The sequence below is a fragment of the Caretta caretta genome, chromosome 20 (assembly GCF_965140235.1).
Source record: "Caretta caretta isolate rCarCar2 chromosome 20, rCarCar1.hap1, whole genome shotgun sequence".
NCBI classification, from domain to species: domain Eukaryota; kingdom Metazoa; phylum Chordata; order Testudines; family Cheloniidae; genus Caretta; species Caretta caretta.
Window position 1 is genome coordinate 11,956,210 of NC_134225.1, and position 19,371 is coordinate 11,975,580.

The 19,371-nt window shown below is 48.9% G+C and overlaps 1 long non-coding RNA gene across 1 annotated transcript in view; it reads left to right on the plus strand.

Moving 5' to 3' along the window:
* Positions 1 to 19,340, plus strand: part of LOC142069720 (uncharacterized) — a 45,145-nt gene extending 25,805 nt beyond the window's left edge. The window contains exon 4 of the long non-coding RNA XR_012665657.1: positions 18,919 to 19,340. This is a non-coding gene — a long non-coding RNA (uncharacterized LOC142069720). The remainder of the gene's footprint in view (positions 1 to 18,918) is intronic.
* Positions 19,341 to 19,371: the final 31 nt, after the last annotated feature.

Sequence of the window (19,371 nt, forward strand, 5' to 3'; positions counted from 1 at the left end):
GGGAGAACCCAACACTCCCAGGGTGGTTCGACCCAACTGGACAAGAGAGACAGTGTGACTAAAATAAATAAACAATATGTGCTGCTGTGTCCCATCCCTGCTACACCCCAACCCGCTGCATCTCTTTCCCCACTGTAGCCCCTCCAACCCAGCCCCTCCTCACTTCACCCCCTGACCCATTGCATCCCTGCACCCCTTCCCCACTGCACCTCCCCCCAGCTGCAACCCCACCTCACTGAACCTCCCCCCACTATATCCCTGACCCACTTCAATCCCCTTCCCCACTGTTCATCCTTCTCCACTGCTCACCCTCCTCTACTGAATCCCCATCCCACTCCACCCCCTTTCCACTCCACCGCTTCGCCGCACCGACATTTCACCCATCTCAGGGATAAAAGGACAGTTCAGCCAAACTCCCATCCCGCACCAGTCTCCTCGGCCCTGCCTACCTTTGCTGCATACACTGTCTGCAACATGCCCCTTCCTTGAAGCCTGGAGCTAATAAACTGCCACATTAGATCATATTCCTGGAATAGCTGGGCTCCATAGCCTAGGCTCCCCTGGGTTTGCCGGCTTTACGAGTAGCGTGTGTGGATATGAAAGGAAAGAGGCTGCCCTTTGAAGTCAGGCAGGGTGAGGAAGACAAGGAATTCAGTGGGGCAGGCCCTGAGGAGGCTGCAAATCAGAACCAGAGGGCTCAGCACTTGCATCAGAAGGGAAGGAGGGTGAGCAGCCCCTTGTGATATGGGATGCAGATGGCTCTGCGATGGGGCTCTGTCCAGAGGCCAGGCACATTCTCAGAGCCTGCTCCACTCTGCCATACCCAAGCCAAAGCAGCCTCTAGGCTGGGACAGAGAAACCAATATAGCACTGAGCCAGGCCTTCTATCCCTTTGGCTGTGGAGGTGGCAGCTAGTGCTGGTTCCAAACGCAGAAGGCTGTGCAGCCATGGCCCTGCCACATTCCCAGCAGTGGCTGCCTGTAATGCTGTGAGCATGGCCCACCTCATTGCTGGCAGTGGGCCCAAACTGCAGTCACAAGGGTCCACTATTGGCTAGTCACAAACTATCTGAAGAGAGGGAGAATGGTCTAGTGGTTAAAATAATGGGGTAGGTCTCAGAAATCCTGGGTTCCCTTCCCAGCTCCTGTACTGACGCTATGTGTGACCTTGGGTACATCACATCCCTGCTCTTTGCCTCAGTTTCCCCTTCTGCATAGTGGAGTGAGAAAAAGTCCATTAGCATGATAGCCACTCAGATGCTGTGGTTAGGGTTACCATATTTCAGGTTCCCAAAAAGAGGACACGGACAGAGGGGGGGAAGGAGGAGCTGGGAGGGAGTGGTAGCTGGCATGTGGGTACTACAGTTGGGGGTGCTGCAAGAGGTAACTGTGGCAAAAGCCCCCTTGTACACAAGGACTCCTCGTTGTTTTTGCTTGTACACAGGATGATACTGGCATACATGTGCTGTTGCTAGGGTCACTTGTTTCTCTCAGGCAACCATTACAAGTTGGGTCTCCACAAGCAGGGTCTGACAGGTTGGGATAGCTCCGTGAACTGTTTCTAGAGTACACATAGCCTGTAAAGAGCAGCCTCCAGACGCTGAGAAGTGGAATTGGGTGATGCTTTTTACTAGGGCTGTCAAGTGATTAAAAAAATGTATCCTGATTAATTGTGCAATTAAAAAAATTAATCGTGATTAATTGCACGATTAATCACACTGTTAAACAATAATAGAATACCATTTATTTAAATATTTTGGATGTTTTCTACTTTTTCAGATATAATGATTTCAATTACAACACAGAACTCAAAGTGTACCGTGTTCACTTTATATTTATTTTTTATTACAAATATGTGTGCTGTAAAAAACGAAAGAAATAGTATTTTTCAATTCACCTCATACAAGTACTGTAATGCAATCTCTTTATTATGAAAGTTGAACTTACAAATGAAGAATTATTTACAAAAAATAACTGTATTCAAAAATAAAACAATGTAAAACTTTAGAGCCTACAAGTCCACTCAGTTCCACTTCTTTTTCAGCCAATTGCTCAAACAACTTTGTTTACTTTTGCAGGAGATTATGCTGCCCACTTCTTGTTTACATTGTCATTACATTACATTGTCACCTGAAAGTGAGAACAGGTGTTCACATGGCATTGTGGTAGCCAGCGTTGCAAGTTATTTACGTGCCAGGTGCACTAAAGACTCATATGTCACTTCATGCTTCAATCACCATTTCACAGGACTGATGAGAGGTTCTGCTCGATAACAGTCCAAAGCAGTGCAGACCAATGCATGTTCGCTTTCGTCATCTGAGTCAGATGCCACTAGCAGAAGGCTGATTTTCTTTTTTGGTGGTTTGAGTTCTGTAGTTTCCATGTTGGAGTGTTGCTCTTTTAAGACTTCTGAAAGCATGCTCCACCCCCGTCCCTCTCAGATTTTGGAAGGCACTTCAGATTTTTAAACCTTGAGTCCAGTGCTTTAGCTATCTTTAGAAATCTTACATTGGTACCTTTTTTGCATTTTGTCAAATTTGCAGTGAAAGTGTTCTTAAAATGAACATGTGCTGGGTCACCATTCGAGACTGCTATAACAGGAAATATATGGCAGAATGTGAGTAATATGGAGCAGGAGACACACTATGCTCCCGCAAGGAGTGCAGTCAAAAATGTAATTAATGCATTATTTTTTTAACGAGCGTCATCTGCATGGAAGCATGTCCTCTGGAATGGTGACGGAAGCATGAAGGGGCATACGAATGTTCAGCATATCTGGCACGTAAATACCTTGCAATGCTGGCTACAAAAGTGCCACGCGAACGCCTGTTCTCACTTTCAGGTGACATTGTAAACAAGAAGTGGACAGCAGTATCTCCTGCAAATGTAAACAAACTTGTTTGTCTTAGCGATTGTCTGAACAAGCAGCAGGAGTGTGTGGACTTGTAGGCTCTAAAGTTTTTTTTGCAGTTATTTACAAAAAAACCCTACATTTGTAAGTTGCACTTTCATGATAAAGAGATTCCATCATGGTATTTGTATGAGATGAATTGAAAAATATGATTTCTTTTGTTCATCATTTTTACAGTGCAAATATTTGTAAAAAAAATAATATAGAGTGAGCACGGTGCACTTTGTATTCTGTGTTGTAACTGAAAGCAATATATTTGAAAATGTAGAAAAACATTTTCAAATATATTTAATAAATTTCAGTTGGTATTCTATTAACAGTGCAATTAAACCTGTGATTAATCATGATTAATTTTTTAAATCACGATTAATTTTATGAGTTAATAGCGTGAGTTAACTGTGATTAATCAACAGCCCTACTTTTTACCCAGCAATTTTCCTGCTGAAAAATGGGTGGGGGGTTGATCAAAGATGATTTTTTGCGGCAAAATATTTTTATTGTTTCAATTTTGTTTCAAATTGAAATTTTAATTTCAGTTTTTTAAAACTGAAAAAAAATTGTTTTGAATTTTTTCCCCTTTTTCCTTTTCTTTTTTCCCCCTTCATAGGAGGAGCAACAGCTGGGGTTTCTTTTAGAGCTTTTCCTTTTGTCGCTGAAAGTTTTGAAAACTTCTCCAGCTTTGGCAAAGCCCTAGAGAGGCCAACGGAGAAATGAAACTCTGTCTTCAAAGCTTGGCGACTAGCCTAGAGTTGGAGAAATTTGGAAAAGCTACAGTATGGAAAAAGCAAACCTAACCTGGACATTCATAATTTTATTGCAATCATGGCAAAGAAGGAGATATAGGCAATAGGAGAGAAAAGAGGAAAATGTAAATAAAGTAAACATTTAGGAAATCTGGATATATTTCAAAAAACATTTCACTAAAAATTTGGAAGAAACGAGCAGATTCCAGTCAGAGCCCTGTGAAATAGAAACAAATTCAAAACCTAAGAATTTTTTACAAACATATTTTCCCATTTTTTTTAACCAGCTCTGCTTATATGTAATGAACAGAGCAGGGGTCAGGGTCAGGGCCAGAGCAATTTGATAGCCAGGAAAGGGGTTACAATTCATAGCCAACATGATTGTTAACAACGAGCTCAGCAGAGACAAGTTTTTCTAGGGTGATTGCTGGGGTGCAGAATTCAAAACCTAAGAATTTTTTACAAACATATTTTCCCATTTTTTTTTAACCAGCTCTGCTTATATATAATGAACAGAGCAGGGGTCAGGGTCAGGGCCAGAGCAATTTGCTAGCCAGGAAAGGGGTTACAATTCATAGCCAACATGATTGGTAACAAAGAGCTCAACAGAGACAAGTTTTTCTAGGGTGATTGCTGGGGTGCAGAAACCCATCATCACACAAACCCAAACACCCTTGCCCCGCTGTGACGTTCCCCTCTGGTGTTATCTGGAGCGGTGATCTGCTAGGTCACTCCAATCCTCGACTCTGGGAGCCAGCCTTACCCTGCTCTGCTGTGAGAACCCCCACTCCGGGGCTTTTTTCAATTATACCAGTCATAGACTATCAGGGTTGGAAGGGACCTCAGGAGGTCATCTAGTCCAACCCCCTGCTCAAGGCAGGACTAATCCCCCATTTTTGCCCCAGATCCCTAATGGCCCCCTCAAGGATTGAACACACACAGCCTCTGGCATGTAAACTGCTCCCAGCTACTTGCAACCAAATGACACTAGCCAATATCTCTGTTCCCAGACACAACCCTAGGAACCTCCATCTTGCAGTGTCCAGTTATGCCCGCATGACACTGCAAGCTTATATGAGTTCGTCAATTTAACAAAGAAATTGATATGTACCAGGCTTGTTATGCCAAGGAGAGTCTCTGACATGCTTCAAACCAACCACACTGCTTCAGGTAGAATAAACAAACAAACGTTATTAACTATGAAAGATAGATTTTAAGTGATTATAAATCAAAGCCTAACAAGCCAGATTTGGTCAAATTAAATAAAGGCAAAATGCATTCAAAGCTGATCTACTTTCAATGCCCTTACAAACTTAGATGCATCCCACCACAGGCTGGTTGGTTGCTCTTCAGCCAGGCTCTCCCCTTTGATCAGCGCTTCAGTCGGTTGGTGTGGTGTCTGTAGATTTAGGTGGAAGAGAGAGAGAGAAAGCATGGCAAATGTCTCTCCCTTTTATGATGTCCTTTCTTCCCTCTTGGCTTTGCCCCCCCCCTTCAAAATCAGTTCCAAACTGACCAAAGGAAGGGGGGTGACACCCTGGAGAGTCTACCAGATTCTTTTGTTGCTGCCTAGGCCAGTGTCCTTTGTTCCTGTGATGCTGGGCTGGGTTTGTCCCAGACCTGTCCTGATGAGGTGTGAACTGCCTCTCTGCTCTTGGAGCGTTTTTGCCTGGGCTTATTTTAAGCCATGAGGATACATTTTCAGCCTCATAACTACATACATGAAATTATAAGCTGTAACATTTCTATAAGAATAATGCTTAGTGCATCATGAGCCTTCCAAAGACACCTGACATGACAAACTTTGCATGGGATACCACACAATCATATCATAAAGATGAACATGGGGATGCTGGGTGTTCCCCCTAGGTACAGAGTATCACACCTGCCCTCTGCTATGCCCTTTCCCAGTGCCATGCCCCTGCCACACTCCTTTTCTGAGGCCCCACACCTGCTCACTCCAGCCCCTCTCCCTCCGTCGCTCATTCTCCCCCACCCTCACTCACTTTCACTGGGCTGGGGCAGGGGTTGGGGTGTGGGACGGGCTGCAGGCTCTGGGCTTGGGGAGGTGGGGCCAAGGGGTTCGGAATGTGGGAGGGGGCGCCAGGCTGAGCCTGGGGCAGGGGGTTGGGATGTGGGAGGGGGTTCAGGATGCAGGCTCCGGCTGCGTGGTGCTTACCTCAGGTGGCTCTGGAAGTGGCAGCATGTCTGGCAGTGGCTCCTAGGCTCACAGGCGGCCAGGCAGCTCTGTACGCTGACTCTGCCTGCAAGTATCACCCCCGCAATTCCCATTGGCCGCAGTTCCCCGTTCCCAGCCAATGGGAGTTGCAGAGTCAGCACTCGGGGCGAGGCAGCGCGCAGAGATCCTCCTGGCCATGCCTCCTCCTAGGAGCCTGCCTTAGCCCCGCTGCACTGCTGGACTTTTAGTGGTCTAAAATCGCCCAGATAGGCTTCAGTAGCCTCTGGGAGATCCAGCCCAATTCCAGGAGCCTCCTGGCCAAACCAGGAGGGTTGGCAACCCGTGCAGAGTTGCATCCTTTACATCTTAACAAAATAAAGAACACTCTGGGGTTTCAGTATTTCATGATATGCATGTTGTTTATGGGCTACCCATTATTATTGCAGTTGAATTTTAATTGTGCAGCCCCATGAGAGCTGCGGAGGCCCTAGGGTCTCTCTGATTCTCTCTCCATTTTAATTTCTGTCTCTCATAGCAGAATGTAAGATGAGACCGCACTGCATATGGAGAGAGTGAAATAAAACACTAGACAGTTTCAGCACGCTTAAAACTTTCGGAGGCCAGTGCCAGGCCAGTCTCACAGTCTCCTCTTGGAGTGAGGTCCAGCAGCCCCATCCAATCCCTGCACCTGTCATCTCACAAATGAGCTCTATGCACACACGCGCTCACACAGCAGCAGAGCGCGTGGTTCTTTCTGAATCTGCAGATGGAAGCGAGACGTCAGATGCCAGGGCTGCCCAGCCAAAGGACAGTGCCCTCCTTTCCTTCCTGGGTGCTGAATGACCTCCAGCCAGTGCATACCTTTCCATCTCCCTGCCAAGCACCGGGTGTGTGCAAAATTACCACCTAAATGGCTGGCACCTTCTGCCCTACCCTATGTCACACAGCTTGGCTGGCACAGGCAGTCATTCATCTGGCAGGTCTGTCCCACATTCCCGCAGCTCAGATACAAGGTAGAGTTACTCCCCCACACAGCTAGTGAGCTGCCTGCAGCTTAATGAAAGGCTACTGAGCCACGCGCCAGCAGACTGTGAGCTCTCATTTGACAGTAAGATAACTGAGAGGTTAGGCAGGTGACTTCAAACAGAGCTAGGAGCAGAACCCCAGCCTTACCCCCTTGTCACTGGCCCAAACTGTGTGCTTGGCTCTGCTGTCTCTACTACGTGCTGCTCCCATAGCAGGAACCCTCAGACCCAACCCTCCTCCAGTGCTCATCCCAACGAGCTGCATGTTTGCACACCAGCTGCTGGCTGCTCCACATCCACAAGAACAGCAGGATGAAGGAGCCCTGTGCTGTGGATCAGACATATGGAGGAGAGTCACACCCTGTTGATGACCGATGTGGATGACAGCAAGGTCCTCCTATGAATTTAAATTAATGTACACACAAAAATCCAATACACATGCACAGTCATTTCTGAACTGAACACGAGTACCAAGGTGTGATTGCTGCAATGGTTTTGTATTGCTCCTGGTATATGGAGGAGTGGGCTGGGTGTTGAACTCAATGTTTGTTGAATTGCTAACGCTTCCACTTTGGGTGATGGGATGCTGCTTTACAAACAGGGCACCTACTGCAGTGTGTACCTGAGTCTGAGCACAGGGTGTGGGATGTTGCCTATGTCCAGAGAGTGGAGACCCTGCCTGAGTCAGCACCCAAGCAGTCATAAATTAATGTAACAGATATTTCCAGAAGCAAGGTGGAACATTAGCACATACGGGGAGCAGATGCCTCAGGTCATGGCTAACGAGCTACTGAGCTTTCACTTGCAGTATGAATGTATCCCAGTTCAGTAGGGGTGGAAAGTTACTCTCATCGAATGGAAATTTAGTGGCCCTTGTATGAGCTGAGTTTGGTGGGTCTCAGTTCCAGCTCACTTGTAACAAGCCCATCAGCCTTTTCACTAACTGGTAGAATCAGCAGAGGCCCAACCAGTGCCCCTGGAGCAGTGGTCCCCAAACTTTTCAGCGTCATGCCGCCCCTAACCCTGCCTGCATCTCTTCCCTCCCCACCCCCCCCGAGCCAGGAGTGGGGCCACAGCCCCGGGTAGGGGGCAGAAAAGAGTAAGGGGGACGAGACTGGAGCCATGACTGGGGGCAGAGCTGGGGCTGGGGCTTGGGCTGGGTGTGGAGCTGTGGCCAGGCCGTGGTCAGGCGGGGCCGGAGCAGAGCTGGGAGTGGAGCAGGACTGGGTGGCGCTCTCTCCCCACCCTCTGTGGGGCCCCACTGCACCCCCCCCAAACATTGCTCCATGACCCCCTACCGGGGCGTGCCCCACAGTTTGAGGACCTCTGCCCTAGAGGAAGTCACAGGTCACAGATCAGACTGCCGGGTCAGTGGTGAGTAGGAAATAGATACTTAACGATCTGTTTCACCTGTGGCATTCTTGAATACCTTTCCCAGCCCTGAAGAAGAGCCCTGTATTGATCGAAAGCTTGTCTCTTTCATCAACACGTTGGTCCAATAAAAGATATTACCTCCCCCACCTTCTTGCTCTAGGAAATAGACCGAAAAAAGGCTCCCTGATTTACTCAGGCTGTCAAACCCAGCCGCGGAGCCAGGGGGAGTGATCCAAAAAAAAGGCGCCACCCGCTGCAGCACTTTTACTCACCCGGCGGCACCTCGGTGGCTGGCCTCAGTCGTGCCGGGTGTCTCCGGTGACACTGAAGGTCCCGCCGCCGAGGTGCCGCCGAGGACCCGGAGCGAGTGAAGGTCCCGCCGCCGAGGTGCCGCCGAAGACCCGGAGCGAAAGAAGGTCCCGCCGCCGAGGTGCCGCCGAAGACCCGGAGCGAGTGAAGGTCCCGCCGCCGAGGTGCCGCCGAGGACCTGGAGCGAGTGAAGGTCCCGCCGCCGAGGTGCCGCCGAGGACCCGGAGCGAGTGAAGGTCCCGCCGCCGAGGTGCCGCCGAGGACCCGGAGCGAGTGAAGGTCCCGCCGCCGAGGTGCCGCCGAGGACCCGGAGCGAGTGAAGGTCCCGCCGCCGAGGTGCCGCCGAGGACCCGGAGCGAGTGAAGGTCCCGCCGCCGAGGTGCCGCCGAGGACCCGGAGCGAGTGAAGGTCCCGCCGCCGAGGTGCCGCCGAGGACCCGGAGCGAGTGAAGGTCCCGCCGCCGAGGTGCCGCCGAGGACCCGGAGCGAGTGAAGGTCCCGCCGCCGAGGTGCCGCCGAGGACCCGGAGCGAGTGAAGGTCCCGCCGCCGAGGTGCCGCCGAGGACCCGGAGCGAGTGAAGGTCCCGCCGCCGAGGTGCCGCCGAGGACCCGGAGCGAGTGAAGGTCCCGCCGCCGAGGTGCCGCCGAGGACCCGGAGCGCCGCCAGGTGAGTAAAAGCACTGCAGCGGGTGGTGCCTTTTTTTTTGGATCGCTCCCCATTCCCTCCACAAGGGAAAATTTAAAAGGCGCCAAGACATTCACAAGGCGCCACTTGTGCTCAGTGGGGAAGCGGCCGCTGCCCTGCTCCCCCCCGCCCCCAGCTACGCCACTGGTCAAATCCAATGCTTTTCACAAGTACTAAATATGCACAGCTTCTTTTATAAGCCGAAGCCTATAGTCACGTGTACCTTTTTTGCAAATATACAAATTAGCTCATTACATAATTTGCAGGAAATGCTACTGATGGTGCTGCATAAAACTTGGCAAGTGGGCCCCCTTGCTCTGTAGCTGTGTGTCCATGTCTCTGTCTGATGGGATGGACCTGGTGCCCGCAGCGCTCAAGTGCGGCTGCAGTGGCACTCATGGCTTGGCCAGCGAATTGCACCGACACAGGATGTCTCTCTGGCTCTTACCCAACATACATTTTAGCATGGACCCTTCAGTAGCGTACAATTGCCTGGTGCTGCTTTGCAGGGCTCTCAGCCCTGGCAGCCTGCAGTAAGATTCTGGAGCAGAGGCCCATCGCCTGGTGTCCATGAGGGACTAACCGGGGCTAAGGAGATGCCAAGTTGGCTTCAGCACTCAGGTAATTTTTAATCTTTATTTCACGCAGAGAGCAATTGCATCTCTTAGGAAAAGTGACCCCGTCTAAATATTGAGGTCAATCTCCTCCCCCTGTGTTTGTGCAGTGCCCAGCCCCTGCTTGGGGCCCGCAAGCACTAACGCTACACACACAACTCACAGGAAGAATAACCGCCTTGGACCCCCCCACCCCAAAAGCAGCCTGACCTTCAGAGGGGCTGAGCACCCACAGACTGTATAGGTGAGAAGTCAGTGGGAGCTGCCAGGGCAAATTTCAGTGTCCATACCAAGGTGAGGGCTGTACTTGGGCGGCTCTCTTTCACAATTGTGGCTTGTCCAGCTTCCGGGGGAGAATCCCAGCATTCAGTCTCCAAGAACACACATGCCTGGAGGCAGAGGAGGCTGATTCCCAGCACATGATACCAGCTGCTCCCAAGGGGGATGCTTTCTCCTAGTTTCCTGTGCGAGTTCAGGTGAGGTTGCACCAAGGCTCACTAGAGTGGGAAGAATGAAGGGCCAGGATTCTGCAAGGTGCTGGCGGAGCAGAGCGCCTTCCCCATCCACTGATTCTAGCTGGGAGCTGTGGAGACCCTGTGCCTCTGAAAATCAGTGTGGAGTCACTGCAAGCCCGCAAATTGAAAAAAGGACTCCTGGGGGCTATTGGACTGGTGAGAGCAGGGCTCACTGAGCATTGGCCTGGGACTTGGATGTAAGTTCAGTTCCTGGCTCTGTCATGGCTCCGTGGGTGACCTTGGGCCAGGCACTTTACCTGGAGTCTCTGGACCTCAGCTCCCCGTCTGTGACTAGGGATAACAATTCTTGCCTTGTTTGACTCACCTATTTAGACTGCAAGTCTTCAGGGCATGGGCCAACCCCACTGATGTGGCTACAGAATGCCCAGCCCAATGGATTCTCTAGGAGCTATTGCAGTGCCAACAGTAAACACCCATTCATGATGCTAGTCAAAAACTAACAGGATGCAAAGCAACAGGATTAGTATGCTGAGCGTGACTAGAGAGCTATTAAAGGTAACACCTCCTGCATATAAGGGGCTGGCTAAGAGTCACCCCACTGTTACTCAGACATGTTAATGGCTCATTCAACATTTTTTGCTTCTCACCCCCCTACTTTTTTAAAGGAAATTAAATGCAAAAATCTTTGTTAATGCAGCTCAGTCACTCTCTGTCAGGTCTCAGGGCCCTTTCCATGCCATTCAGATATGAAACACTGACTAGTTTCAAAGACATTCCTTTGGGTATAAATGAATGCAGCTGAAATCCTAAGAGCCAGATTCCTTGCAGAGATCATAAACCAGTGGATATTTTATTGATCACTAGGGCAAAGCTGTGTAATTTTATCTGTGTTTTAACTTTAATCCTGACCAGTGTTAAGTACTTGCCTTCCTGCTCTGTATCGGAACTTCCCTCTCACACACACCCTCCCCCCACCCTGGGACAGCTCAGAGTTAAATGCTGTGTGCACTTTACTATAAAGATAAAAGATGTCACTGAAACTATTGGCTGGAACTCCCATAGAGGGAACAGGGAAGGCCATTTCTTTCACTGAAATTAGCCAAGCCCTGAAAAACCTGCCTCTAGACCTTTGATGTCCTTGAATCCCCAAATCCTCCTCGAGCTGGGAACATGGAAGGTCAGAGGGGAGTACGCTGGCAGTACTGGTTGGAGAGGCCATGCTGCTCCATGATGGGAATCACAAGCAGTGACATCTCCCAGCTTTCCCAGCACCAGGCCAAGATCAGTGCAGGGATGCAGAGTAGCTGGCCAAAGAATGAGGAGATGCTGGTAGGAAGAGAGAAGAGCTTTGGAAACTGGCCATAATTACAGGAGCCCCTGTTGCTGACAACAACAGCTCTCAGATTGTTAAGCTACTCCACAGCCGTGGGGGGCTTCTGAACTCCTCTCTGCCCAACTAACCATGGCAGCAAAACCCATCCACTTCATTCTGCTGCTGGCTGGAAGGTTGTAGCCCAGCCAGTCAGACCACAGAACATGTGTGATCTGCACATCTGTGGCTCCAGGCTTCAGGATTGCAACTCATTACAGCTAGGAAGGAAGGCACATGCCCTGAAAAAGCTTCAGCTGGTATAAAATACAGCAACCCGTCCATCTAGGTCAGTGCACATAAAGGCCCTGGGGGCAGGGGAAGGAGGGGTGCACTGCTCTCCCCACTGAATACAGCGTATTCACAGCCCTCCCTGGGACTGGCCCCAGCTTCCTGAGAGCTGCCTCCATGACAGTGACCGCCCACCACAGTTCTGCTGCACCAGAGCAATGGAACTTTCCATCACTAGGATCACTTTGCATTTCTACAGCCCCTTCTACTCAGAGAACTCAAAGCACTTTGCTCATGAGCGCAGAAGGAAGAACCCCCTTTCCCCCAGGAGTTGGACAGGCACTGTGGAACGCACAGCTAGAGCTGGGTCACATTTTTTGGACAATGTATCCAGAGGCCTCATTCCCGAGTGTTTGCAAAGTGCTTTGAGGGGAAGGGGCTGTAGAAATGACAATTGTTATTAATTATTGGCTATGATTGGTTACTAATCAGCATGCTCCTCAAAAGTGGAGCTGGGAAAAGGTACTGACAAACCCCAAATTTTTGCCTCACATAAATAGATCCCATCAAGCTAATTTGATACCTTTCTTTGATGAAATTACAAGTTTAGTTGATAACGGTACTAGTGTTGTCGTAATATACTTAGAATTCCATAAGGCATTTGACTTGGTACCGCACAATGTTTGGATTAAAAACCTAGAAAGCTATAAAATTAACATGACCCACATTAAATGGATAAAAACTGACTAACAGATAGGTCTCAACAAGTAATTGTAAATGGGGGATCTTCAAGTGGATACGGTTCCAACAAAGTCCTGCAGAAATTGGTTATGGCCCTAAGCTATTGAACATTTTTTATCAATGAGCTGGAAGAAAACATAAAACCATCACTAATAACGTTTGCAGATGACACAAAAATTTGGGGAGTGGTAAATAATGAAGAGGACAGGTCACTGATCTAGATCTCTTGGTAAATAGGGCACTTGCAAACAATATGTGTTTCAATATGGCTAAATGTAAATGTATGCATCTGGGTCCAAAGAATGCAGGCTGTATTTATAAGATGGAGGACTCTATCCTGGGAAGCAGTGACTCTGAAAATTTTTTGGATGGTGGATAATCAGCTGAACATGAGCCCCCAGTGTGACGCTGTGGCCAGAAGAACTAATGTGATCCTGGGATGCATAAACAATGGAAACTCGAATAAAAGTAGACCGGTTATTTTACCTCTGTATTTGGCACTGGCACTTCGGGAAGATTGTGTCCTGTTCTGGTACCAAAATTCAGGAAGGATGTTGATGAATTGGAGGGTTCAGAGAAGAGCCATGCGAATGATTAAAGGATTAGAAAACCTGCCTTATAATGATAGACTCAAAGAGCTCAATCTATTTCGCTTGACAAAGAGAAGGTTAGGGGGTGATTTAATTAGTTCTACAGTACGTATCTACATGGAGAACAAATATTTGTTAATGGGCTCTTCAATCTAACGTGATCCAGTGACTGGAAGTTGAAGGCAGACAAATTCAGACTGGAAATAAGGCGTACATTTTTAACGGCGAGAGTAATTAACCATTGGAACAACTTATCAAGGATCATGGTAGATTCTCCATCACTGAAAAATTTTGAAATCCAAATTGGAAGTGTTTCTAAAAGCTGCTCTAGGGATTATTTGGGGACAGGTCTCTGGCCTGTGTGAATAGCAAGTCAGACTAGATGATCACAATGATCCCTTCTGGCCTTAGAATCTATGAATCCACACATGCACATATGCAGTGCAATGAGTACTCCTTATTCCCCTCCCTCACACAACTTGGGATGTGCCCTGCCTCCCTGGTACCTCTTACCCAAATGGAAAAAATGATGCAATATCAAATGAATTGTCCCAGCTCAGAGCTCCCTGGTGCCTCCCAGAAGAGCTCGTTCTCTCAGGCCCAGATCCCTTTGATCCCTGTTGGCTGTGTATTTATAATCCATCAAGAGGATGGGAATGAAGTGTAGGGGCCAGAATGAGGGGACACACGCACCCCCACACTTGGCTGAAGTCAGATCCACTCCCTAGGGGAGAGAAATTGGCTCCAGCTTGTAGGTGACTCTGCTGGGTTTTCCTAGCAGGGACGCTGGGGTTGGCTCCCTCTGCCGAGGACCCTGAGGATCAGAGGGAATGTGGTGGAGACTCCAGTGGCTTCTAAGAACTTGGCTGCTCCCCAACTCTGGACACAGAGCCATTCCTACGTGGTGCTTTGCAGGGTACTTGGCTGGTCACTGGCCATGCAGCATGGGGATGGGGATGAGGGGGTGTACCTGTGTACGTCAGGAAGGGGGCAGGAAGCAACACTCAGGAGGGGCAGAGAGAAAGCATGAACACCGCAGAAATGCCCCACAAGGCTTCAGGGCTCTCCCCTGCTCTCCTCTACCCACCAGGACACAGGAGCCGCTTGAGCTGCTCCAACAGTCACTGAATCCCCCCATTGTGGGAGCATTCCCCCAAGCCTTTTGTCCAGTCAGATGGTCTAAAGCAGCCCAGCAGCCATGCTGGAAACCCTTGGTATGTTGGTTTCCCTCCTGGGGCCCCGCTGCTGGTCCAGTCAGGGGTTGGTGTCGGTGCTGGGCTATGCCTAGGTGCTAGGGCTACTGCAATCACAGCACCCATAGACCTAGAGACACAGCAGGGGCCATGCTGTAGGTCTTTTCTTTCAAGGTACACGTGCCCTGCGAGGACCCAGCTTGGGACAGAGAGGCAGATGCAGCTGTAGCCACACACCACTGCCCACCGAACTGAGCAGGCTAAGGTGAGAGCAAGGGGCCACCCCACTTGTCAAGGGAGGAAGCCATCGCCAGTTAGGAGAGCCTTCCTGTCACTAAACCCATTGCCCCTTCCCCAACTCTCCTTCCATCTCCCATGGGTCACAAAGCAGCTGAGGTATCTCTGATGCCCGGTGCTGGATGCTCTGCTGAAAACCCCAGCTGGGGCCCCAGACAGGAAAATTTGCCCACAGTGATGGTTTCTTACGGCCCAAATGATAGGAGACAGCTTCGAGACAGGCAATCTGTTCCAAGCATGCACCTAAGCCTTGGGTTGGCTAGTGCTGCCTGGGTTGATGCTGCCAGCCACTCAACGGACCTGGGCAATGCTCAGGCTGAAGTTGCCCATGAATCGGATTACACATGCAGTTGCAAAACCCAAGGGCAGAAAGAAAATGGAGCCAGGTAGTGAAGAGCACTGCACAGGCGCCGACCCAGGTCTGGACCCAGCACAGCCAACTGAGGAAAACAACAGCTCGTGTAAATTGTCATAGCTCCACTGAAGTCAAGGAAGCACTGATAATTAACAGCAGTCAAGGCTCTACACCTTGATATATTTAGATAATACTTAGTCCTGCCATGAGTCGACAAGGCCAGCGCTTCTCAAGCTATCTGATGTGGGGGACCGGCAATATTTTTTCCCAATGCACGCAGACCGGCAGCCGACGGCTCGCGGACCGGCACCGGTCCGTGGACCACCACTTTGAGTAGCACTGGACTAGATGACCTCTCAAGGTCCCTTCCAGTCCTATGATTCTATATTTAACATACACCCTACAGAGCCCGCACTGTAGAAAGCAAAGACGTAGAACAGAACACAAAGAAATTCTGTTCTAATATTTCTGCAGCAATAAGAGTGAAACTTTGGTACAGAAGGAATCTGCTGTCAGCAGACCCCTCTCTGCTACCTCCTGTGGCCTAGTGAGCTTGTTAAAAGTGCAGAGAAATGCAGCGCCGTGGTGATGGGCAGCCTTGTAAAAACAGCAAGGTGGACAGACAGGTCTGGACCCACAGGACACTGCTTGCCTGCCTGGAGAGTTCTGCTTTGGCCCAGCCAGAGGAAAAGGCCCTTATTAATGTATGACTGTCAGTGAAGGTTAGAGCCATGCAAAGAAAAATTCCCCAGCCACAGGGAAAGGCAAGGCATTTTTTTCCTCACTTGGAATTTGAAGCACAAGTGAAAGTAAGCTTCCTGGGTGGATATGTTCATGGATCCTCTGGGGCAATGGGGGCTTAGCAGAATCCTCCGTAGGAGCCAGGCCAAGCCAGTCTGGGCCTGCAGAGTCACATAAACACCCAGCACAGCTGGGGAAGTTACAGAAGAGAGAACCCTTTTTGTCGCTTTAAAGCCGAATGGTAGGACAGAACTGAAAACAACACAGGCATGACACTAGAGTCCCAGCTGGACTTTCCACTTCTCTTCCCCTGTGGCTGCCCAATTAACCCCATACCAGATGCCACCTCTCACATGGGGAAGAGCATGTGGAGAATTTAACTTTCATACTTTAGAACAAAGGGTATGAGGGGCTCTCACTTCCAGCAGTGTAACCCTGATGGATTACCCCTGAATAGCATTACACTGTTGCCACAGACCTACCTTTCTTTCATAGAATCTCAGGGTTAGAAGGGACCTCAGGAGGTCATCTGGACCAATCCCCAATTTTTGTCCCAGATCCCTGGGTTTAGCAGGCCAATGCTCAAACCACTGAGCTATCCCACCCCCCTTTCTTTCTTTCTTTCTTTCTTTCTTTCTTTCTTTCTTTCTTTCTTTCTTTCTTTCTTTTTCTTTCTATTATAATTTTGATGTACCCAACCAGACCAATCAGACAGGATTCCTTTTCCGTGATCCATAGCACGATTTTCATTGGCAGGATCTCGCTGCCTTTTCCTGAGTCCATGACATTGTCCCAGATTGGCTGCCCAAACAGGCGTGGATCTGGAGGAGGAAGCCTTTCGTAACAATTCAAGTTGCAGTGGGGGAGGTTTAGGTTGGATATTAGGAAAAACTTTTTCACTAGGAGGGTTGTGAAACACTGAAATGCGTTACCTAGGGAGGTGGCAGAATCTCCGTCCTTAGAAGTTTTTAAGGTCAGGCTTGACAAAGCCCTGGCTGGGACGATTTAGTTGGGGATTGGTCCTGCTTTGAGCAGGGGGTTGGACTAGATGACCTCCTGAGGTCCCTTCCAACCCTGATATTCTATGATTCTATGATTCTATGAATTAGGCTGAGCTTACCTTCCCCTTTGTTGCCTGATGCTTTAGCATTATGTTGTAGGACCTAGTTATAAAACAGGGGGAAAGGAAATAACTATCCTACAGAGTGGACTCTGATCAAGGGCACCAGTCCTCAAAAGGCAAGTGCTGAATTCCATCAGAGGCTTTTCAGAGTGGAGAACTGTGTAAGGGCATTGTAAAAATACAGTGAATCCAGGGAGCCTATTTAAAGTCAGTCAAATAATATCACCCTTAACAGCTCCAGAAATTTTTTCCCTGGAGATTTTAAATTATAGCCTCATTTTCTCCCCATTCATCAGGAAAAGGAACAAGGCATCAGTTTTAATGTGCTCAACATTGTATTTTTTTTCCTGAAAATTGTGTGCTCGGTGGATTTCAAACATTAACTTTTCTTGCCCAGGGGCTCCCTCCCTTCCCTCCTCCCCCTCAGTGATGTCTCCTGCTTCACAAGGATATATGCACACTCAGCTGTTCCAGCGGCCTTTGATATTTAATAGGCAAGGTTCCAATGGAGACAAGTATGCTGCAAACTCAGTAGGCATTAGCTGCTTTGCATTTTGAAATGACAGCCCCATTGCAAACGCTGCATTCACTAACTGACTGGCGAGATAGATACAGCCTTTGTAACTAAAGAGCATTTCTCTGAGTGCTGCTGCTTCTTCCTTTTGCCCTCTACCTTGCAAGTTCCACTGCCCATTATTTCCCTGCCTAACTTGGAGCTGTCAGTTGGTATCATTGTGGCAGGAATGCACAGTACAAACACTCATCCATTTTGGAGACTAGCGTATCACAAAAAGACCAGGGTTTCTAGCAAGCATTTTGGAGCCATCTGGGCTGAATATGAAACAAGACTATTAAGGACACCAATTGTCTGTACTTACAGGACTGGGGGGATATTTACAAGAGTTATTTCACTGAAGGGGCTTTCACTCATTGGTTTATCATAGGAACGAAACCCCTGCCAAACACAGACTAACTTAATTACATGCACACGCAGTCACAGAAACAGATGCAGACTTGCACATCTTAGCAAGCCTGACACCCACATTCACACTGACACGTGGCTCAGCATTTGCAAAAAGTGGCCATTGATGCCAGGGACTTTCATTCTCAGATTCCCACTGAGGCACACAGCATGGGAAAGCACTCCATCTCTAGAGACAATCCAAAGCACGCAGGGCACTAGCAGCTTGATCCAAAGCCCAGTGCAGTCATAGAGTGTCTTTGCATTGACTCCAATGGCCTTTCGCTCAAGCCGTAGATGACTGAGACTGAGTTAGCTTTCTGTGAACCCAACACCACTAATAAATGTTCTGCTACACTGTTCAGTAGGAGCAATAACAGATCTGTCCGTATTAACTTCATAGGAACAAAACTTGCCTTCTGATTTCTCTGTCTGTTTAAACGGCTGCCTCCAGCAGCCACACTTACTGCTGGACCATCCTCACCCTGGTGTTACGTTAGCACTGACTTTACTGGGATTGCACAGGAAATCAGTGCTAATTAGGCCTAATAGTTAAAGACCCTATAAAGGACACTTAAAGAAACATGGTCATCTTAAAAGCCACATCCTGCCATCTGACTGTATTTCACCCACTGTATTTGCGTGGGCACCCACAGCTCACAATGACAGGCAGAAGAGGCAAAAAAAACTCTGGTTTTCAGCTTGTTTACCATGTCCATTTAGCGGCATTCTGTGCAGAGGCAGGCTGTTCCCATGCTTCCCCGGTTGTTTGAGTGCATCACAGTGACATGACAGAGACAAACATCTTTAAACAGCAGGGAAACACCACTGTAAAATAACAAAAATTGGTCTGAGGTGAAGGGCAGGTGCCAGGGTGTGTGTGTGCGCACGCATGTGTGAGTGAACGGCTCAGAGCAGGGGCTGGGGGTACACATAAAGCCTGAAAATACTTTTAACTTCTTGTTTGGTCTGTTTAGATTTTACAACAATGGTTTCTTTACAGTGTGTGACCTAAGGAGGTTTCTCGTTCCGCAAATCCTGATTCAAAGCCCAACAGTGATTGCATCTGCTGCCTGAGCAGGCAGTGAAGCCATGACCCTACTGCGGTGGAAGGAACTGGCGCAGGACTAAGAGCAAATCCAGCGCTGTGATGATTTGCAAGACCCCAATGCATGGGAGGGGTGATAAATCCCCATTGTAATCCCTCCAACTGCACTGCTACCCAGAGCAAACAACGGAGGGTCCTACAGAAATGGAGCCAAGCAGCTCCCAGACACTGGGCAAGTACAACGCAGAGACTGGCAGTGATTGAGGTCAGGGCTGGAGCTCAGGGGATTTCATCAGCAAAAGGGAGCAGCGAGCTTTTGGGCATCACACTGGAACAGACCAACAAAAACTCAATTAAATAATAAATGTTCAGAAGTGGCCTGTGACTCTTGGTGCCAAGTTTTCACAG